Consider the following 21,254-nt stretch of genomic DNA (forward strand, 5'->3'; position numbering starts at 1 on the left):
CTATTGAGATTCCCAGGAATTAGCATAAACAGCTGTCAAAGATAAACTATGTAGTTCTATTGTCCCAGATGGTAGCAAGGAGAATTTGAATTATTCAAACAAGGAATCTGTGGTTCTTTGGACCCTAATAATACCTTCAGTTCAGTTCAGTTCAGTTCAGTCGCTCAGTCGTGTCCGACTCTTTGCGACCCCATGAACCGCAGCACGCCAGGCCTCCCTGTCCATCACCAACTCCCGGAGTTTACCCAAACCCATGTCCATTGAGTCGGTGATGCCATCCAACCATCTCATTCTCTGTCGTCCCCTTCTCCTCCTGCCCCTAATTCTTCCCAGCATTAGGGTCTTTTCCAATGAGTCAACTCGTCGCATGAGGTGGCCAAAGTATTGGAGTTTCAGCTTCAACATCAGTCCTTCCAATGAACACCCAGGACTGATCTCATTTAGGATGGACTGGTTGGATCTCCTTGCTGTCCAAGGGACTCTCAAGAGTCTTCTCCAACACCACAGTTCAAAAGCATCAATTCTTCAGCACTCAGCTTTCTTCACCATCCAACTCTCACATCCATACATGACCACTGGAAAAACCATAGCCTTGACTAGACGGACCTTTGTTGGCAAAGTAATGTCTCTGCTTTTGAATATGCTATCTCGGTTGGTCATAACCTTCCTTCCAAGGAGTAAGCGTCTTTTAATTTCATGGCTGCAATCACCATCAGCAGTGATTTTGGAGCCCAAAAAAATAAAGTCTGACACTGTTTCCACTGTTTCCCCATCTATTTCCCATGAAGTGATGGGACCAGATGCCATGATCTTAGTTTTCTGAACGTTGAGCTTTAAGCCAACTTTTTCACTCTCCTCTTTCACTTTCATCAAGAGGCTCTTTAGTTCTTCTTCACTTTCTGCCATAAGGGTGGTGTCATCTGCATATCTGAGGTTATCGATATTTCTCCTGGCAATCTTGATACCTTCTTGTGACTGTAAATATGACCAGTAAGTTCTTTGGCTGGTGCAACATGCCACTGTAGTAAGATAAAAATCAGCCTTGTTTTTTCCTTGCTCAAATGGGCCTGGGGGCATATTTTCACTGGAAGAGTTCATTCTCTGACTTTAAAGAGAATTCTGTTGTGAAGAAGTGATGTATTTAGAACTGAATGAAACTAAACAATGCCAGTAGATAATGATGGTTAGAAAGACTTCTTTTAAACTTCCTTGTCTATGTTTTGCAAATCATAGGTTTTTAGGTTGAAATGTGTACCTTGCACAAGAAATGACCCACATACAATAATCTTCTTAATAGTGGATTTGCCTTTTTCCATTTCACTGTCCTTCACTGAATGCAATTTGCATTGAGTTTCAACAATATGAGCATTTAGGGATTCATTGTGTTTTAATTTCGTAAACAAAATGCAGAATTTGAAATAACTTCTGTTGTTTTTAGATTTTAATGGGGTTTTTTGTGCCATGAAACTTTCTTAATTGCTAGAACTGGATCTTACAGGAGCCATGTTGCCCTCCCTTATCATGTCACTGACTCCCATCTACACCATTTCAAGAGCTTCCTAGGTGGCTCAGTGGTAAAGAATTTGCCTGCCAATGCAGGAGACTCAGGTTTGATCCCTCGATCAGGAAGATCCTCTGGAGACGGAAATGGCAACCCACTTCAGTATTCTTGTCTGGGAAACCCCATGAACAGAGGAGCTTGATGGGTTGCAGCCCATGGACTTGCAAAAAATCAAACATGATTTAGCGACTAAATAGCAACAGCACCATTTCGAACAGATGCAGGTTGAACCATTCTACCACTAACTTAGCTATGGGATGCTGGGCCTCAACTTTGTATTGGAAGTTCTGGGCTACGTGGTATTAAAGCTGCTTTCCTATGATAATATTTTATAATTTTTTTAAATTTAAGAAAAACTTGTGAAAATTAACCTTTATATTTAGTTCTAAAACTTAGGTAGAATAAAAATAGTCTGGCCCAAGATACTTCGCTGGAGAAGGCAATGGCACCCCACTCCAGTACTCTTGCCTGGAAAATCCCATGGACGGAGGAGCCTGGTGGGCTGCAGCCCATGGGGTCGCTAAGAGTCAGACATGACTGAGCGACTTCACTTTCACTTTTCACTTTCACGCATTGGAGAAGGAAATGGCAACCCACTCCAGTATTCTTGCCTGGAGAATCCCAGGGACGGGAGAGCCTGGTGGGCTGCCATCTATGGGGTCGCACAGAGTCGGACACGACTAAAGTGACTTAGCAGCAGCAGCAGCAAGATACTTCCCAATAACTTTCAACATTTCCTTTAATTAGTTGTGGCCTTTCAGAGAAGCCAACCTCTTCCTTCACCCTCTGGATCTCCCACTTTCTAAATGTGTTCCTTCATTGAACAAATTTTGGATAAGCAGTTGAAAAAAAAGAACACTCTATAGCACTGCAATCAGTATACTATGCTAATTTCTAATCTGGCTGAGGCCATTAGATGTGGACTGTGGGGAGAGCAGACGTGGTAATTGGATGTACATAGCCATTCTCTGTTCATCAAATATCTTCTCCCTCCTTTGAAAATGTGGCACCGTGAATCCTATTCCAGTCCATTGTCCTAATCATCAGAGGCCACAAACTGACCATCTACAGTCTTTCTGTGGCTTACAGAGATATCTTCTTTATCCTCCACACTCTAGAGGGGCCAACCATCCCAGCTTGCCTGGGACTCTGTTTTAGCAATGAAAGAACACCTTGGTCCTAGATCAACCAAGATGACTGATCACTCTATTACAAATATTCGTGCAAGAGTTTTTTGTTCTTTTTTTTCCTTAATTTTAAATTAGTTGCCAAGATTTAAATGTCAGGTGATTTCACAGAAAAATCCATATTTCTGGCTTCTCTTTAAAAAATGAAATATCTGGCACCACCAGGTCCTCTTTCATGGCAACCATCAGTAGGAGCTGAATAACTACTGTCCCATTACACAAGATATGTTATTTCCAGGGCCCCACTTCCTGCCACTCCAAACTATTCCCCCAGAGTGAGGTGAACACCAGACCTTCATCAAAACCCTCAGGCTGTTGTTTTTCTTATGGTAAAGTGGAAAATGAAATACTTCCTATATCTATATCTCAATCAGAAGGAGCAAAAAATGAAAGATCTACCAATAGGAGAAAACATATTTTTGTGTGTGGAAGTGAAGAATATTCCTACCTGCTAATAGATCTGGCCCTCCACATGTGGTACACAACCTATTGGCCCCTCCAGGCACTGAAGTCCTGACACACATAATGGATTCTGTCATTTATATGATAGCTGACGGCTGGTGACGTTAGTATTATCTTGACTCAAGAATTTGGCAGTGCTGGCCAAGGTGCTCAAACTACTAGGAAACATTATTAAACTGTGTCTTAAATGCTTGATCCTTCCTGACAGGAACTCAATTTCTGTCATTGCTTCTGCCTCATGTAAAAATCAGATAACCCTTATTTTCCTCACCAGGGATTTCTTGAGTTTCAGCTTCTCTAATTAATTTTTGTGCTACATTAATCTTGAAGTCATCAAGGCTCTAAGCAAACACATATAACCTAGGGCTGGTAATCCATTTTAATATTGTTTCACATGGGAATATTTATAAAATGCCATCTCTTACATTTAAAAAAAAAATGGCAAACTTTACATTCTTGTCTGTGTTTCAGGAAGTTAATTCTCATCTATAAATCACAAATAAGCAACCAACCGGAGGGAGCAGAGATTCTCAGCTCCATACAGGCAGGGATGATGCCCTTTTTTGAATTCATTATTTTAATTTCAGAAACCAGTACATGCCTACTCCATAGTGAGCCCTTGAGTAGCATTAACTGAATACATGAGTGACTGAATAAATGAATGTTGCCAGAGAAAGAGTAAGTTTTGAAGTGAAGAGGATATGAGGTCAAATCTCAATTTCCAATCCCAGCTTTGCCTCTCCCAAGCAATTTCTCTGAGCCTCAGTGTTCACATTGGTGCAGCAGAAATTTCTATGCCCTGTAGGGAAGCTATGAGGATTAAAAGAGAGAATGCTCCAGGCCTAGCACACAGAGGTTCACAATAAAGAGCAGCTATTTAAAAAGTCCTTTGCAAGGGATATGGGAGAGAAAGAATGGAAGAAATCCTTAAGCTATTTTAAGCATGAAGCACTTAAAAGGAAGAATTTAAAAGTTGCAGACAGTTTCATGTTTCCTAAATTTGATAAAATATCATTCTATATCTCTATATTTTTAGTTGAGCAGAGGCTCCCCAATTATCAATTCATAGAGATTCTATAGTTTGATTTTTAGTGTGTAAAACAGATAAACCAACAGCATGTATAACTGCAACAATTAAATTTTTAAAGCATGCAAATGTAAGGTTAAGAATAGAAAGACTGGATTTTATCTTTACAAAAAAGTGAATTAAGTTATATATATATATATATATATATATATACATACTGCACTATGTGATCTGATGTAAATGTTGACAGTATATTTTATAAAAACAGATTCATTCAAATAAATGACCGTTGATAGATTTCAAACAATAAACACGAAATCTAGTAATGAATTTCTTTATTAGCCAGCACAAATCTGAGATTCTATCCTTTTAATGAGTCTTTCCAAAGATTTGAGTTTGATCACTGTCCTAAGTTGAAAGTAAAATGTCCATGACCAGTTATGAAAAACAGTGCTCAGTCGGATGGATCTCACACTTTTCTTGTAGAGCTATACGGTATAAACAGTTCCACTCTGCAGGGGAGCTCAGATCATGGCTTTATTGAGCTTGGTTTATCTGAAATGCTATTCATCACATGTTGCTGCATCTTTGAGAAAAAGTAACATTTCCTGAAATTGTATGAACGCTACTCATCAGTACTCTGTATAAGAGACTCTTGACTATTTCACTTGTATTTAGGGTGATCATTTTGCCTTTCAGATATGAAGTTGAAGATTCTATTTTTTAATCACCTATTTCTCCATCCTTATTACCACACCTGCATATGGTAAACTGGCCTTCCACATTCATTTCAATCTCCTTCCAATGGGCCTTCCTCAGCCGAAGACACTGGAACACTAAAAGCCACAGCTCCCAGACCTCCTAGAAGCCAGGGTTTTATTTGAATTAGTTGCATTAATCAGAAGTACGGCCATGAAAGCTGGAAGATCAAGTTTGCAGGTGGGCAAGCTTTGCCATTTTGCTCTTTCTGCTGGAAATCCTGGAGGGGTGGTATCTGGTTTTTCTGGGGTGGTGCTAGCTCTCTGATCCTGACAGTGGTGATCTTGTCTCAGAGCCAGTGTTTGGCACCTCAGCTTCTGTTCAGCTAGAGGTTCCTGAGGGAAGAGCAGTCTCTCTCTCAGGAAGGACAGTCATTGTGTGGTTTTCATGGTTGTCCATGAAAGCTCAACATGGAGGCTATTTCTTCAGCTTTCTCAGTGATTCTGTGAGCCACAGAATTAAAGCTGTAATTAACCCCTTTCAGCTTAATCTAGCTAAAGTGGATCCTCTTCTTTGCAACCGAACCCTGACAGATATAACCTTTAATTCCTAACCATTAAAACCTCTTCCACACTGAAATCGACTAGTAGGACATAGGCTTATTTGTTCAATCAGTACATAGACGATGTATGCCTGGAACTGTTCTAGATGGTGGGGATGCCATGATAAATAAACATACTGAATATAAGGTCGAGTGCTCAGAGAACATTCATTTAAGGAGGAAAGACAGAAATTCACCGTGTGAACAAATAAGCTCATGTCAGAGATGTATGTAATGAAGAAATGAAATCAGAGTAAATGATAGTAACTCTGGCAATCAGTGGGGGCAGGGGGGAGGAGGGTGGCGGAGGGGGTTTCATACTGGATAGTGTGTGATCAGGAAGGAAGACCTCTTTGAGCAAGTGACATTTAAGTAGAGACTTGAGTAACAAGCTGGGATACACCTTGTAATGACCTGTGAATAGAGCGTTCCAGAAAAGGAGCTAAAAGAAAAAGGCAGAAAGGTGAGAATGAGCTCAGGACGTACAAGAGAAAGCTAAAAGGCCTGTGTGACTGGAGCTTAATGAGCTCAGAGGAAAAAGGGAGGAGTCCATTTCATTTATTCACTCACTCATTAAATATTTGTTGAGCACCTACTACGCACTAGGCTCAGTTCTGGGTGGTGGCATTATAGCAGTGAACAATAGAGACAAAACTTCCTGTTCTCAAGGAGGTTTTATTCTAGTAGTGGGAAGGAGAGGAACTATAAACAAATAAATAGGTAAAACACATATTATATTAGATTGTGGTTCTCCATCAGGAATTATTTTGCCCCTCAGGAGACATTTGGTAACATCTGGAGTTATTTTTGGTTGTCACAACTGGGGAGGAAGAAGCAGGTTGCTAGTATTTGGTGGGTAGGAGGTAGCAACATCCCTATGTTGCTAAACATCCTGCACAGCACAGGGCAATCCCCAAAAGAAAGAGTTAATCCAAAATGTCAGTAATGACAAAGTTGAAAAACCTTGTGTTAGATGATGAGAGTTATAGAGGAAAAACAAAGAAAGATGAAAGGGAATCCCAGAGGCAGGGCATCAGAGGGTGAGGAGCGGTTCAGGTAAGAATGCAGTAGGAATATGAACATTTGAACAAAAACCTGAAAGAGGCAAGGGAATCAGTAGTCATGTGGTATTTACAGGAAGAACATAGTAAGACAGGGAATAGCAAGTACAAAAGCCTTATTAATGAACATGTTTGCAAGACCCAGGAGAGCAAGGAGAACCATGTGGCAAGAGCAGAGTGAGCAAAAAGGAGAGAAGCAGAGATGAAAATAAAAAGGTCACAGGGGCTGTGAGTTTTGGGTTGTGCTCTGAGTGATCAGGAATCAATTACTGATTCAGATTAATTTAAAAAGTTTGGTCAGACATGATTTCTGACTTTACTTTTAAAGGGGTCACTCTGGCTGCTGTTTGGGAAAAGATCCATAAGAGGATGAGGACAGAAAGCAAGGACGAGGACAGAAAGCAGGGAGACCAATTAGGTGGCATTTAAGTGGATGGTGAGAGGAAGTGAGGTGCTGAGGATGATAATCGAGTTTCTGGAAGAAGTGAAAAGTGTGAGTTGCTGTGCATGGAGATGGGGAGAATGATGGGAGAAGCAGATTGGAAGGCAGCAGAGATCAGGCATTCCATGTGGGATGTGCTGAGTTTGAGATACCTACTAGAAATCCAAATGGAGCTATCACAGACTGCAGAATGTGAGTTTGGAGGTTTAGGAGAGAAGTCTGAGCTGAATATGTAAATCTATGAGTCAATAGTAGATGATATCTAAAGCTATAGGTGTAAAACTCACTAAGGAAGTATATCTAAGGACTGGAAAGCTAAGCAGGGTGGGTCCAGAGGTGTGCAGAATGTTTATCAAACTGCTTAAATTATATGCTCAAATATTTTGCTAGAAAAGATCAGCTATAATTATAAACCAGAAACCTGCTCCTAAAATGCTGTTTACCCTTCATATATTCATCTTTCACATTAATTCTCGAGAGTGGATAATTATTACTACAAAGTCCTTAAGGAAAGGTAAAAAACAAGATATTTAAAGCAACAGTATCATGGATTACTGAGATTGCCTAAAGAATTCCAAAATTGGATCATAAAAATCATCTAACCTGACTCCAAAACATTAGATATGACAAAATCGAAGCCCCCACAAGACCAAGTCACAGACTAGTGGGACTTTAGAGTGTAATTTGCCCAAAGTCACATGACTAATCAGGAGCAAAGCCAGAATAGGAAGCTTAATCTCCTACTTCTTATTCCGATGCTCTTTCCACTGTATCACGTTGAGAAGTCAACTCAAAACAAACAAACAAAAAACCCCTTATGAGATAACGATTTCAGCTGGGGGAGAAGTCTGATCTGTGTACAAATATTTGATATCCACAAAGCTCACCCAATAGACAGTTTGTAGCATAAAGCAATGCACCTCTGTGTCTAGTGAAGAATAAGAATCCATCCTGTGTACTAAATACAAGGATGTAACATAAAGGGAAGGTAAAATAAGCCCTCTGGCAACAGACCCTGTTACTGCAGCAGCTGGAGGAAGGTAAGGATGTGAGTCAACACAGAGATGTAGCTTGGTTAGCCCAAGATTTTTGTCCTTATCCTGTAATAAACAAGCAACACTGAGAAAGCCACTATGCATCCCTGATGGAATATCCCATGGGTGGTGGTGGTGCAACAGTAAAAGGGAAAGTGATTCTGTGCTTTGCCTGGAGAGAACAAGAAAGAATCTTCTATCGATCCTTGTCTCAAAGCATACTCACAAATATAAGCATTTATTTCTGTGGGATGAAGAATTGCTAGGGCTCCAGTAAACACAAAAGAACAGAAACATCAGAAGGGGAAGTGATCTGGCCCTGTCATCCTGTGAGTCAGTGGTGGGAAGAGGCTGCATTCTAGCCTGTGGTTTAGCCACTGCCCATATCCCTCCTCTGTGTCTGGTAAGCAAACCCCGAGAGACAGAGCAGATCTGGGTCTGGACTAGTTCAGGGTAGGGGGAGATGAACAAGAAAGCCTACATTCAGGCAGTAGTAACCTAAACAATGCATCCAGGAAGTGCAAATCAAAGAACCTCAGCCTTCAAACCTCTGCTGTTCCAGTTTGCCAAGGTTTTTGAAAACTCTTAGCATTTGTATTCTACAGGACAAAATCTGGGTTGCTTACCTTTTTGTTCCTTTTTAAAATTTCTAAATAAAAGTACCTTTAAAAATATCTCCTTTGGTTTTTTTTTTTTTTTTTTTTCAAGGTGGCTATGGTTTAAGATTGCTTTCTGGAACTCCATTTACTTCCTTTATTCTATTTAGTATAAGATTATTCCAGGGACAGGAAATATGGTTTAGTAGGAACATTCTGTGAAAAAGGAGAACTACTAATCTCATCTTTGAAAAATCAGAGAGTACAATAATCTAAATTCCCACAGCAAGTCCCTTAGTGGAAAGTTCCCCACTATTGCCTTCTGGGCAGCAGGGGCTTTAAGCAAGTGACCTGAATCCTACTGAATTATTTTCCCACATGATAGAACTTTGCTTATTTTTTAGGCCATTCTTGGAAAAGTCTTTTCAAATTCTACTCACAATATAAGGCCAAGCTCACAATCTATTTCTTTTCTGAAATTTCTCTGATTGTTCCTCCCAGGCAGTGTGTGTGTGTGTGTGTGTGTGTGTGTATGTGGTATTTACATTCCTCCATTAGACTGAAATGTCATTAAAAGACAACCCAGGATTCTACTCAATATAACTCAATCCTATATTCTCTCTACAGCACCCAACATGGCACTTTTGTATAAAAATAGAGAAATCTCAAATAATTATCGCTAGAAATAAAAGGTGACTTGGCAAGCATGCCAAAGGGGCTGTTCCTAGAAGATTATAAACAAGAGTGTGTGTGTGTTAGTTGCTCGGTCGTGTCCAACTCTTTGCGACTCCATGGACTGTAGCCCACCAGGCTCCTCTGTCCATGGGTTTCTCCAGGCAAGCGTACTGGAGCGGGTTGCCAGTTCCTTCCCCAGGGGATCTTCCCAACCCAGGGACTGAACCCAGGTCTCGCACATTGCAGGCAGATTCTTTACCATCTGAGCCACCAGGGAAGCCTCCCAACCGACAACCGTGGGGCTATGTAAAAAGGCCTAGAAAGGTTACTACCTAAATGGATATTTAAATGCATTCCATGTCACTGCAGGTATTTAAGCAGAAAGTGGGTAATAAAACTTAGAGAAGCTGTAGAGGAATTTATATAGCGGGTAAAGAGGTAAATCAGATGCCACCTAAAGCTTTTTCCAACCGTAAATTTTGAAATGAATTTTAGATTATTTTACCTTAGGTGAATAATCTTGTTGTACTACTGTCTCCATAGACTCTGCCCCTATAGCTAGCAACTCTAGAAGCTTTTTCTCCACTTGACTAAAACCTCCTCAGTCTATAGCTTCTAAGGAATGCACCATAGAAGCCATCTAACTTTGATATAATCCCACCTTCACTTTACTTAGTCAACATGGAGTGTGTTTGATCTCTCCAAGCGTAAACCAGATCCAGAAAAGAGTCTGAAGATGACTGTTCTAATAGTCGTCACTGTTGCTCTGTCTTCTCTGTGTCATCTGTAGGGGATACTGAATGGACTTTGGGGCACTACCATTCTTTCCCAATAATTTTAAATGCCAGATTAGTGGCACAGAAAAAGAAAACTATGTCAGAAAAGTTGAAAACATGCTCCTTAAATATGTCATACTTCCTGATTATTGATGTTCCTTAAGGCAGTGTCATCATCCTCTGAGGCACAGGAACAAAACACTGCTGAAGCTGACGATGCCTAATATTACACAGGTAAAGAACCTGCCTGCAGTGCAGGAGACCAGGGTTCAATTCCTGGGTCAGGAAGATCCCCTGGAGAAGGAAATGGCAACCCACTCCAGTATTTTTGCCTGGAGAATCCCATGGACAGAGGAGCCTGGCAGGCTACAGTCCATGGGGTAGCAAAAGTAGGACACGATTGAGCGACTAAATCATTATACAGAATAAGTGGGATTTCAGGCATCAGTGGGTTTGGAGACTAAGTTAGGAAGAGTGTTTCAATGTTGTCTGTTTGTCCATCTTCTAATCATATCATATACCATAATAATGCTAGTTCCTATATGCTGCAAATGCAAATTTATGTAGAGCAAACAATTGAAGCGATGGAAATTAATCAGGACCTAAAGACCACTATGTTACAATATGGTAAACTGTTTCTATTCTAATTATTTTATGATTCTAAAAGAAAGATTGATAAAGGAAAACAAATATCATAACAGACCTGTCACTTTTTTTTTTACCAATCTGCTTCACAAAATAAATTTTTTGTGAAATTAATACAACTTTCCCCAACTGAAGACTATGCTTATTAATATAAGGATATAAGCATCCATAAATTAAACTCTAAAGTATCACAAATTACCTAAAGTAATTTCAGCTAACTGAAAAACAAGTTCTCCATTTTAAAATGATCTGTGATGTTTTCAAGAGCTTCTTTTCCCTCACTGGGAAAATATGATTTGTCTGGGTATTTGTAGAAATAGTTACAATTGAAAACATCAAACCACCTTCTATGGTAAACAACCCAGTGAATGACAGCAAAACCATTACTGCTTCAGCTTCTAAAAAGACTTCTCTATGATACTATTGTCAAGTTCAAAAAGATATTGTGTTGATTCATTGCTTGTATATGGTTACATTGAATAATGTATATCCTAACAGGCTGTAATGAATCCAGCAAAAAAGCTCAAACCTCTATTTGGAGGACTAAAAAACATTTATTTATTTACTTACTTATTTATTTTCTACGTATTTCCAAGTCCTTCCTGATCTTCTTGTAAATATCAAATTTAGGTTTCTGTACCTTAGTACATGCTGGTTATACATTAAATAGTTGTTGCATTCAATTAAATCAAATACCCACCACATCTGGCTAATCAAATACTGAATTCCCTCTTTTGCTGATCAAAAAAGAAAGAACAGAGGCATCTCACCTTAGCTGCTATAAATCTGTGTTTACACAGAGACAAGGATCAGAATCAGATGAGTTACAGAGCGCCTGATAATTTATTACAAGACTCTAAAGGAGGAATCACGTCCCTTCCTCTTCTTGCTGAACATCACTGACCAGGGCATGGAAAAACCCCAAACTCAGCACCTCTGCTTTTTTTTTTTCACCAGTCCCGCTGGCGTCCTGATGGACTAATTTGGAAACCATGATTAATCCCCTGGTAAACAGAAAATAGGCTCTGGAGCCAGGAGAAGCCAAACCTGAGTCACTCTCTGGAGACTCTACCCTCAGCCAATCTAACTCTACCTCCTTCTCCAGGAGCTGGTGATTTTCAGCAAACAGAAAGGCCTTTCTGTGGTGACAGAGGAGCCCAGTGAAGCAGGGACTGAATGTCACTGTAAATGACTGACCACAAGCTGGTGAAGCCCAGGTACATGCGGGGGTCACCATGTCCTAGATTATTCAAATGAAATTGGCTAGAACCCTAGGCTACATGAAATGGAAAACTCAATATCCTTCTCACTTTAATCGGGGATTGCAGGGGAGGAAAACAACGTACCTAAGTTTTTCCTTGTCATCTATGGATGGCTCTGATTTAGTCGGGTCTATGATCACACAAAGAAAAACCTAGGATTTAGTCGGGTCTATGATCACCTTGCGGAGAAGGCAATGGCACCCCACTCCAGTACTCATGCCTGGAAAATCCCATGGACGGAGGAGCCTGGTAGGCTACGGTCCATGGGGTGGCTAAGAGTCGGACACGACTGAGCGACTTCACTTTCACTTTTCCCTTTCATGCACTGGAGAAGGAAATGGCAATCCACTCCAGTATTCTTGCCTGGAGAATCCCAGGGACGGCGGAGCCTGGTGGGCTGCCGACTATGGGGTCGCACAGAGTCGGACACGACTGAAGCGACTTAGCAGCAGCAGCAGCAGCATAATCACCTTGCCAGTGCATGAGAACGACCATTGCTGTTGCCCCTTGTTGCACATGGCCCTGCTTCCTGCACATACACCTCACTTTATGTCCTTCCCCAAATACCACTGACTCAAAGTTCTGGGTGTTAACTACTTTTATGGAAGAGTCAAGGCAATGGAGAAAATTTACATGGAAGCAACAAAAATAAGATGTGGTACATATAGACAATGGAATATTATTGTTCTTGTTGTTTAATCACTAAGTCGTGTCCAGTTCTTTTACAACCCCATGGACTGTAGGCTGCCAGGCTGCTCTGTCCATAGGATTTTTTAGGCAAAAATACTGGAGTGGGTTTCCATTTCCTTCTCCAGGGGATCTTCCCAACCCAGGGATTGATCCTGGGTCTCCTCCATTGCAAGCAAATTCTTCTACCATTTGAGCCACCGGTGGGGCGGGGCGGGGGGGGGGGTGCCTAAAAATAAAAATAGTTACAAAAAAAGGGAAAATTAAAGATCCCTGTTCTTAAAGCCTTTCAACCATCCCGGCCTTCTTACCCATTGTCCTTTTCCTCAAGCTCTGGCCTCCTCTGGCCATAACCTCCCCTCCTTCTCTAGGTAAGCCCCTCTCCCAAATTCCTGCCACTTTATTATGTAAATATTGCTTTAATTTCCCTGTTTCCTTGCAAATAGTGTCCTCACCACGCACTCTCAAAACATTTTCCTAACAAACATACCTCTTTTCCAAAGAGGAACTTTATGACAGGTGTTCAAACACTATATTTACACACTCCTACACACACAGATGAGCATGCACACACACACACGCACACACATACAACTATGACTCTCAGAAAACACGAGCACAGACAGAGCTGTAAGTTCTCAGGAGCGGTGTCCATAGGTCTGGAATAGAAAAATTGGACAGGATTTTCAAGTTGTGTGCTTCTCCCTTACTTTTCTAGGATACAGTGTTCACTGGAAATATTAGAGATTCTCACTGCTGTTTAATTGTCTGAGACCAGGGGCACCAAGAAGCCCAGCTCTTGTTCCTCCTGTTCTTCAAAGTTTTTTTTTGTATGGAGTCACCCAGATTGTGGCATTTAATTTTATTCTTTTCTTCTACTTATTCATTTCATTTACGTAGACATTTCCTAATAGTGGTGGAAATTCACTTGAGAGCAAGGACTGTGTCTGGCCCTTTCTTTGTGTTCCTCACAGTAACTAGCACAGTTTAAGACATGCAATAGATGCTCAGCAACTACCTATTGGGTTAAATTAAACAGATCACAGGACCTCTGAACCTCTGTGTAATTAGCGTAATTAACCACAAATATTAATACACCTTCTAGAGGGCAGCTAAGGAAATGTGTGTCTCTGGAAATGATACGTTCAGCAGATTTGGGTAGGTTCTAATTCTCAGATCTAATATCTACCATTTTTGTAACTTTGGGCCAGTTATGTAGCATCATTTTTTAAATCTGTAAAATAAGAAAAATAAAAACACCTACCCTGCTCAGCTCATGTAGTAGCTGTAAGGATTAAGTGGGAATATATATATTTGAAAGTGATCTGAGAAGCACTGTGCACAAATTATTATAAGTATTAAGATGTTCCAGATCTTAAAAAGAACTTGAATATTTTATGAAGTAGCATAGATTATAGATTAAAAGTCTTTTCATGTTTATTATGAAGCATTTTCCTATAAGTAAATGCCACTATTATTCTCCAAAAGCACTTTCTTATCCATAAAGGAAGATGTATGACAGCTCTCTAACCTATGCAAATCTTAACTATAAGCAAAATGTCTCTTGTTTTTTCTCTTCTAACCAACAATATTTGTTTCATTTCCTGCAGGATTAGCTATCAAAGGAAAATCAAGGTATATAAAAGCCATCTTTGATGCTAACATTATGAAAATTATTATACTCTAACATTCACTACTAAACTACATTAGGAAAATGCTTTTAGATGCAGCAAATTTATTTAATACAAAAGACTACTTTTAGAGTTGTTTAAATAATATCAAGCATATTTTTATCATAAGAATCTAATGAATTTTTAGGTACTTTAGCCTATAATTCTTCTTTCTTTATTTCAGTGTGTTTTATTTTATTTATTTCATTATTTATTTATTTATTTATATATATAAATAAAATTTATTTATTATTTATTTTATTTATTTCAGTTTCCTATGACTGCTATAACAAATTACCACAAACTTGATTAATTATAACAACAGTCTTAGAGAACAGACATCTGAAATCAGTTTCATTGGACTGAAATCAAGGTATCAGCCACGCCACCCTGCACTCCTTCCATAGGCTCTGGGGGAGAATCCATTCCTTGCTTCCTCCAGCTTCTGTGTAGCTGTCAGCATTCCCTGGCTCAAGGCTGCATCACTTGGATCTCTGCCTCCACGGTCAGATTTCTTCTCCTCTTCTGGCTTCCAGGGATCCTAGTGTTGTGTGCTCAATCGTGTCCGATTCTTCGTGACCCCATGGACCTTGTAGAACACCAGGCTCCTCTGCCTATGGGATTTTACAGGCAAGAATACTGGAGTGGGCTGCCATTTTTTTCACCAGGGGATCTTCTTGACCTAGGAATCGAACTGGCATCTCTTGTATCTCCTGCATTGGCAGGTGGATTCTTTACCACTAGAGCCACCTGGGAAGCCCTTCCAGAGATTAGAACATGAGTATCTTTGGGTGTCATTTTCAGCCTACCACACAGTTATTCTCAACCTCTACCAGTTATCAGAATCACCAGGGAAGTTTGTTAAAACAAAGTACTGGGACCGACTCCCAGAGTTTCTGATTAAGTAAGTCTAGAGTGGGGTCCAGGTTTTTGAACTATTAACAGATGCCCAGGTGGTGCTGATGCTGCAGGTCTGAAGCTCACACTTTGAGAATCACTAACTTATATTATCCAACACTTTAAAAATTATATTCACGTTTAATTTTCCCATTTTTGTTATCAACTTTTTATATGTCTTTTGTACGCATTCTATAAAGAAAGCTGAGCACTGAAGAATTGATATTTTTGAACTGCGGTGCTGGAGAAGACTGTGGAGAGTCCCTTGGATGGCAAGGAGATCCGACCAGTCAATCCTAAAGGAAATCAGTCCTGAATATTCATTGGAAGGACTGACGCTAAAGCTGAAACTCCAATATTTTGGCTATCTGATGCAAAGAACTGACTCATTGGAAAAGACTCTGATGCCGGGAAAGACTGAAGGCAGGAGGAGAAGGGGACAACAGAGGATAAGATTGTTGGATGGCATCACCAACTCGATGGACATGAGTTTGAGCAAGCTCTGGGAGTTGGTGACGGACAGGGAGGCCTGGTGTTTTGCAGTCCAGGGGGTTGCAAAGAGTCAGACACGACTGAGCGACTGAACTAAACTAAGCACATTCTAACATTGGATACGTTGACAGAAACAGTGCAACTGACGCCTCTTTCTCTTATAGTCTGCTGTGCTTTCTTCTCTGTATTAGAGCTCTGTACTTAGACATTTCCAGAGAACAAAATTTTTATTTCATGGACTCATCTGATGCTCCCATTGGTTTCAGCAAGAGAAAGTATAGAATACATTAGTGCATATTCCTCAGCTTGGCACTAAAGGGCTTCTAACATATGATTTTAACTCATGCCTATAGCTCCCAGCTAGATTCTTTGCAGCTCCCCAAACCCCTTTGAACATTTCTTCCAAGTAGGAGACTTCCACAGTCTGTGGTTCCTGCCTTCCTGACAGTTACGTTATATGAGCTAATATGGTTGCCATTTTTGCCGACTCTGCTTCAAGTTAGATTCTGTCTCTCACAGTCAAGAGTCCTGACTAACAACCTATGTGAAGGGTAGAAAGACTCATAATCCTTTAAAAACTCTTGTAAGAAAAGTGGAACCTCCATTGTCCTGATGAGAATTAGACCCCTGTGTACATTAGACCACGCACTGTCTTTGAAGATACTGGGTATAATGGAAAACTTTATATAACTCATTGTTATGAACCTAAAGTAGTAGAAAAATAGAAAGAGAAGAGTTCAACTCTTCAGGAGAAATTTCCACATGAATCTTGATAAGGGAGGCCAATATTATTAGTTTCACTTTTGATAGTTTCAAAAAATAAAGCCCAGAAAGGTCAAATAACCCAGTTCTGTCACTTAAAAAGCTAATGGAAGGGAAATGCATTAAAAATAAAATGTACGGGTACTGTGATAGAAGTATATACACAATACACCAGTGGGGACAAAGGAGGAGTGGGTATTTCTGCCTAGAGCCATGAGAGACAGGACTTGAAAACGTTAGGGAGGTGGCAACTCTGGAACCGAGTTCCTCAGGACAAAGACTGCCTTACAATATCAGCTCTTTCTAATCTTCTACTCATTCACATAAAAATCATAAATCATTCAGTCAATAAGTATTTATAAGATACCTATATATATGAAGTGCAAGTTAAATAAGGTAAGGATTCTTTCCTCAAAAGGCTCATACAGTAAGACAAAAAAATCTGAACTTTTAAAGTCCAACATGGTTAGAAGATAAAATTATATTCTGCCTAGGATTTTTTTCCAAAAGAAAAAGAAATAGATAGGGGCAGGAAGTGGGTGGAGGAACAGATAAAACAAGCCTTGCCATGGGATAAAAATGGTTGAAATTAGGTACAGTCGCTTTGCAATGTGATAGCTTGACCAGGCTGGCCTACATTTCCCAGAATTCCATTCCTCTATGTTTCTGGTTAGGGTGGGCCATAAGAGACATTCTTGTTTGGAATTTGGGGGCTGAAGGCAAAGCTACAGCCACTCTTACAGCCAAGCATATTGTCTTTCTCTATCGATTCACCACATCGGCATGGCCTAAAACTGTTCCACCTACTCCTAGAACTTCCTTCAGCCTCTCCAACTCCACAGCAAGGTGTGTGCGCCCAGCTCTATGTTGAAGGGCCCTGACTTCTGTTGGACACCACAAACCAAGGTCCGAGGCAAGATGAGTTTCAGCCTGTCCTCGAAGTTTCCAACTCCAGCAGGTCTTACTCTCTCCCACTTTGGACTCATCTTTCCCTTGTGATTGCCTGCTCTGTGCACTTCAAATTCCAGCAATCGATTCAAGAGTAACAGTCTTACAGACACCGATAAACCAGGTTCCACAAAGGCACAACTGCATTGTACAAGCATACACACATATATGTATATTTAGACACACAAACTCACATTCACACATGTCCTAGTAGTTCTGCTTAACTTTTTGAGCACTGACTGATACAGAGGGTGATCAGTACATCGCATTCTTTACATTCTTTTCATTTTTTTTGGATATGTTTGAAATTTTCCCCATTAGCACTTAATTTTAAGTTCACTATGGAAGAGTTTGGCAATAGAGTGTGAATAAGATGCTGTGGAATCACCTGAGGGGAGCCAACTCCAGCATGTGAAGCTCGAGCAGAAGTTCCCTCCTCACAGTCAGTCTCTGCTTGCTTCCCCAGCTCTCTTTTGTGCTCCTTCCTCCCAAAGGTAGGTCAGTTTAATCCTCTTACTCCTTCTTTCTAAGCACATGCACCCAAATTTCAACCATCCTATGCATAATTCTTAATTTTCTATGAATATCTCTGATCTCTTTCTGGATTTCCAAACTCTCATTTCCAACTTCATGTTAGATGTCTCATTATTCATGGACTACCAACATCTAGTCTCAATATTCATTGGCTTCCCTGGTGGCTCAGATGGTAAAGAATCCACCTGCAATGTGGGAGACCTGGATTTGATCCCTGGCTCGGGAGGATCCCTGGAGGAGGGCATGGCAACTCACTCCAGTATTCTTGCCTGGAGAATCCCATGGACAGAGGAGCCTGGCAGCTACAGTCCATGGAGTTGCAAAGAGTTGGACACTGAGTGACTAAGCACAGCACACAACATCATCTAAAAATTAACATTACATTTCAAAACTAAAAGCTAATCCTTCTAACTTCCAATTTCTCTTGGTCATTCATTCCTGGTCCATGAGCACAAAATCCAGAGTTATCTTTGACACCACCCCTTCCATCCAATCTTTGGCCATATCCTGTCAGTTTACTGCCACAGATCTGCACTCTAGGGCATCATAAACATTTCCCTTTTCTTTATGATCTTATCCACCTGGTCATTCTTGTATTCATTCCACAATGGTTTTCCAAGCATCTATTTATATATAGAAAATCTTGAGATGGATTGGTGGAAGAAAAACATCCTTATCCTTTGAAAGTGAAAAGTGAAGTGAAAGTTGCTCAGTTGTGTCCAACTCTTTGCAACCCCATGGACTATACAGTCCATGGAAGTCTCCAGGCCAGAATACTGGAGTGGGTAGCCCTTCCCTTTTTCAGGGGATCGTCCCAACACAGGGATCAAACCTAGGTCTCCCGCATTGCAGGCGGTTCATTTGCTTCCCTGGTGGCTCAGCTGGCAAAGAATCCACCTGCAGTGCAGGAGACCTGGGTTTGATCCCTGGGTTGGGAAGATCCCCTGGAGAAGGTTACGGCTACCCACTCCAGTATTCTGGCCTGGAGAATTCCATGGACTGAATAGTCCATGGGGTCGCAAGGAGTCAGACACGAATGAGCGACTTTCACTTTTGCTTTTCACTTTCAAAGGATAAAGATGTATTTCTTCCATCAATCCATCTCAAGACTTTCTATATTAATAGATGCTTGGAAAACCATTGTGGAATGAATACAAGAATGACCAGGTGGATAAGATCATAAAGAAAAGGGAAATGTTTATGATGCCCTAGAGTGCAGATCTGTGGCAGTAAACTGACAGGATATGGCCAAAGATTGGATGGAAGGGGTGGTGTCAAAGATAACTCTGGATTTTGTGCTCATGGACCAGGAATGGAAGACCAAGAGAAATTATCCTTATCACAGCTTAAAAACCTACAGCCTCTTTCATTAGTTATAGAATACAATCCATGCTCTTAGTATCAAAGGTCATCTAAAATCTGACCCTGTCTGTGGTAACTGTGACTGCTGCATGGGTGATGAAACTTTCAAAGGGGCTTTAGGAAAGGACTGTCTCCAGAGTAAAAGTCTCCCTGGAGGTCAGGCTGGGAGAACCTCTGTCTTCCCGCACCATTCTGAATCTGACGCGGAGTTCAGAGAACACAGCTTTTCATTTCTTCCTATGTTAAAAACAAAAACAAAAACCCTGTGATTATACAAATGATAAGTGTTCTTTTCTTTCCTAATTTCAAAACTACAAAGAAGCAAAAAGAATAAAACAATAATGACCTCTAGTACCACTACCCAGAAACATGTAATCACTTTTCATATTTTGGCGTGACTTCTTAAAGAAGATTTATAGTTTTAATTTATAAACTTTGGATAAAACTGTGTATTGTGTTCTAATCTGTATATTTCATTTAACAATATGTGTGAGCAACTTTCCATGTCATACATAAATTTCTGCATCTATCATTTCCAAAGGCAGCCTGTTATTCTCTTGTATGGATATGACACCTGTCCCTTTCTGAGGACATTTAGGTTATTTCTTATTCTCTCTACAACAAAAAAAAATTTGCAATAAATATCCTTATAGATGAATCTTTTTCTGCATCCTCATTTTTCTCTTTAGGACAAACTCTCAAAAGGAAAATTCCTGAGTCAAAGGGAACATATGTTTTTAAGGGTTTCATTGTAAGGCCACATAATTCTCTGAGAATCATTTGGAAAACTTGTATAGGATTTCAGCAACATGCCAATGATACAAGGAGTCTGAAAGTAGCAGAATTACACTTAAAGGTGCCCTAACCACCCACCTTCTGAGGATATCAGAACTCTGGGGTGCCAGTTGGTTAATTACTTCTGTAATACAATATATATTAACTGATAATTTGAAAGACAACAGTTTAATTTAGAGAATGCACATTATAGGAATTTTACTCATTACTTTACAATATTACTTAATTTGCTCCAGGGTTTATTTCTTTGGATAGACATTTGGGTTGCTACTGTTATTTTTTAATATAGACATTTTCTGTTTTAGCACAAGGCAGTAATGAGTTTGTCATGAGACGGTATGGCAGAAAACTTCTACTTTACCCTTCCATAACAATAGAACTTAGCCAGCCAGCTAAGAGCTATGCTGCCCACTTTTCTTGCAGCTAAGTGTGGTCACGTGACAAGGTTCTGGACAATGACGAGTAAGCTGGAGGGATATATGCCCTTCCCTCTACCCTTCTCCACTTTCCACTGGTTGGAAATCAGACACGTAGTAGCTGTGGGAGCAGTCATATTAGACCACCAGATGGAAACTTCATGTTGAGGATGGCGGAGCAACTAGATAGAAAAAATGTTACCCCTTGTACCATTAAACTACCTAATTAGTCGTAGTCTATTTAAATTCGACTATTCTGTGAGAAAGAAACTTCTATCTTGTTTGTGACTGTTATTTTGATCTTTGTTTCAAGAGGTGACCTAGTAGCCTAACACAGAGGGAAGATTTGGGGAACTTGGTCATTTATTTTCACTGATCACTACCAAAATAGTCCAAGTGGCAGATTCAAATAGTAACAGAGACTTTTTAGGTTAAAGGACAAACAATGTGTTGACAGTCAAGTAAATGAGAGCCAAAACATGCTACCACAGAAATATGTATGAACTCTTTCACTATCTAATGAACTTTTCTTTAGGTCAAAAACCCAGTTATATAAAAAGAATGACTTGGCTTCTTGCCTTTTTGGCTTGCTTCCACACTGTATAAAAAAAATTAGATCAATGACTTTGGTTTAATTTTATATCTTACTTAACCTTTATGATT

The 21,254-nt window shown here is 40.1% G+C and overlaps 1 protein-coding gene across 12 annotated transcripts in view; it reads right to left on the reverse strand.

Moving 5' to 3' along the window:
• LOC145506823 (uncharacterized) overlaps positions 1-21,254 on the reverse strand; it is a 294,395-nt gene that overhangs the window by 241,230 nt on the left and 31,911 nt on the right. Inside the window, exon 4 of one of the 12 annotated variants that reach the window (XR_014054366.1) lies at positions 19,569-19,617. The exons of 10 other annotated variants lie outside the window; for them this stretch is intronic. The gene's annotated coding sequence lies outside the window, so the exon portion shown is untranslated. Of the gene's footprint in view, positions 1-19,075; positions 19,618-21,254 lie in introns of those variants that run through there. One more of the 12 variants, XM_081492238.1, reaches the window with a different exon arrangement.

Source organism: Giraffa tippelskirchi, chromosome 5 (genome assembly GCF_054371585.1).
Source record: "Giraffa tippelskirchi isolate mGirTip1 chromosome 5, T2T-mGirTip1v1.2.pri, whole genome shotgun sequence".
NCBI classification, from domain to species: domain Eukaryota; kingdom Metazoa; phylum Chordata; class Mammalia; order Artiodactyla; family Giraffidae; genus Giraffa; species Giraffa tippelskirchi.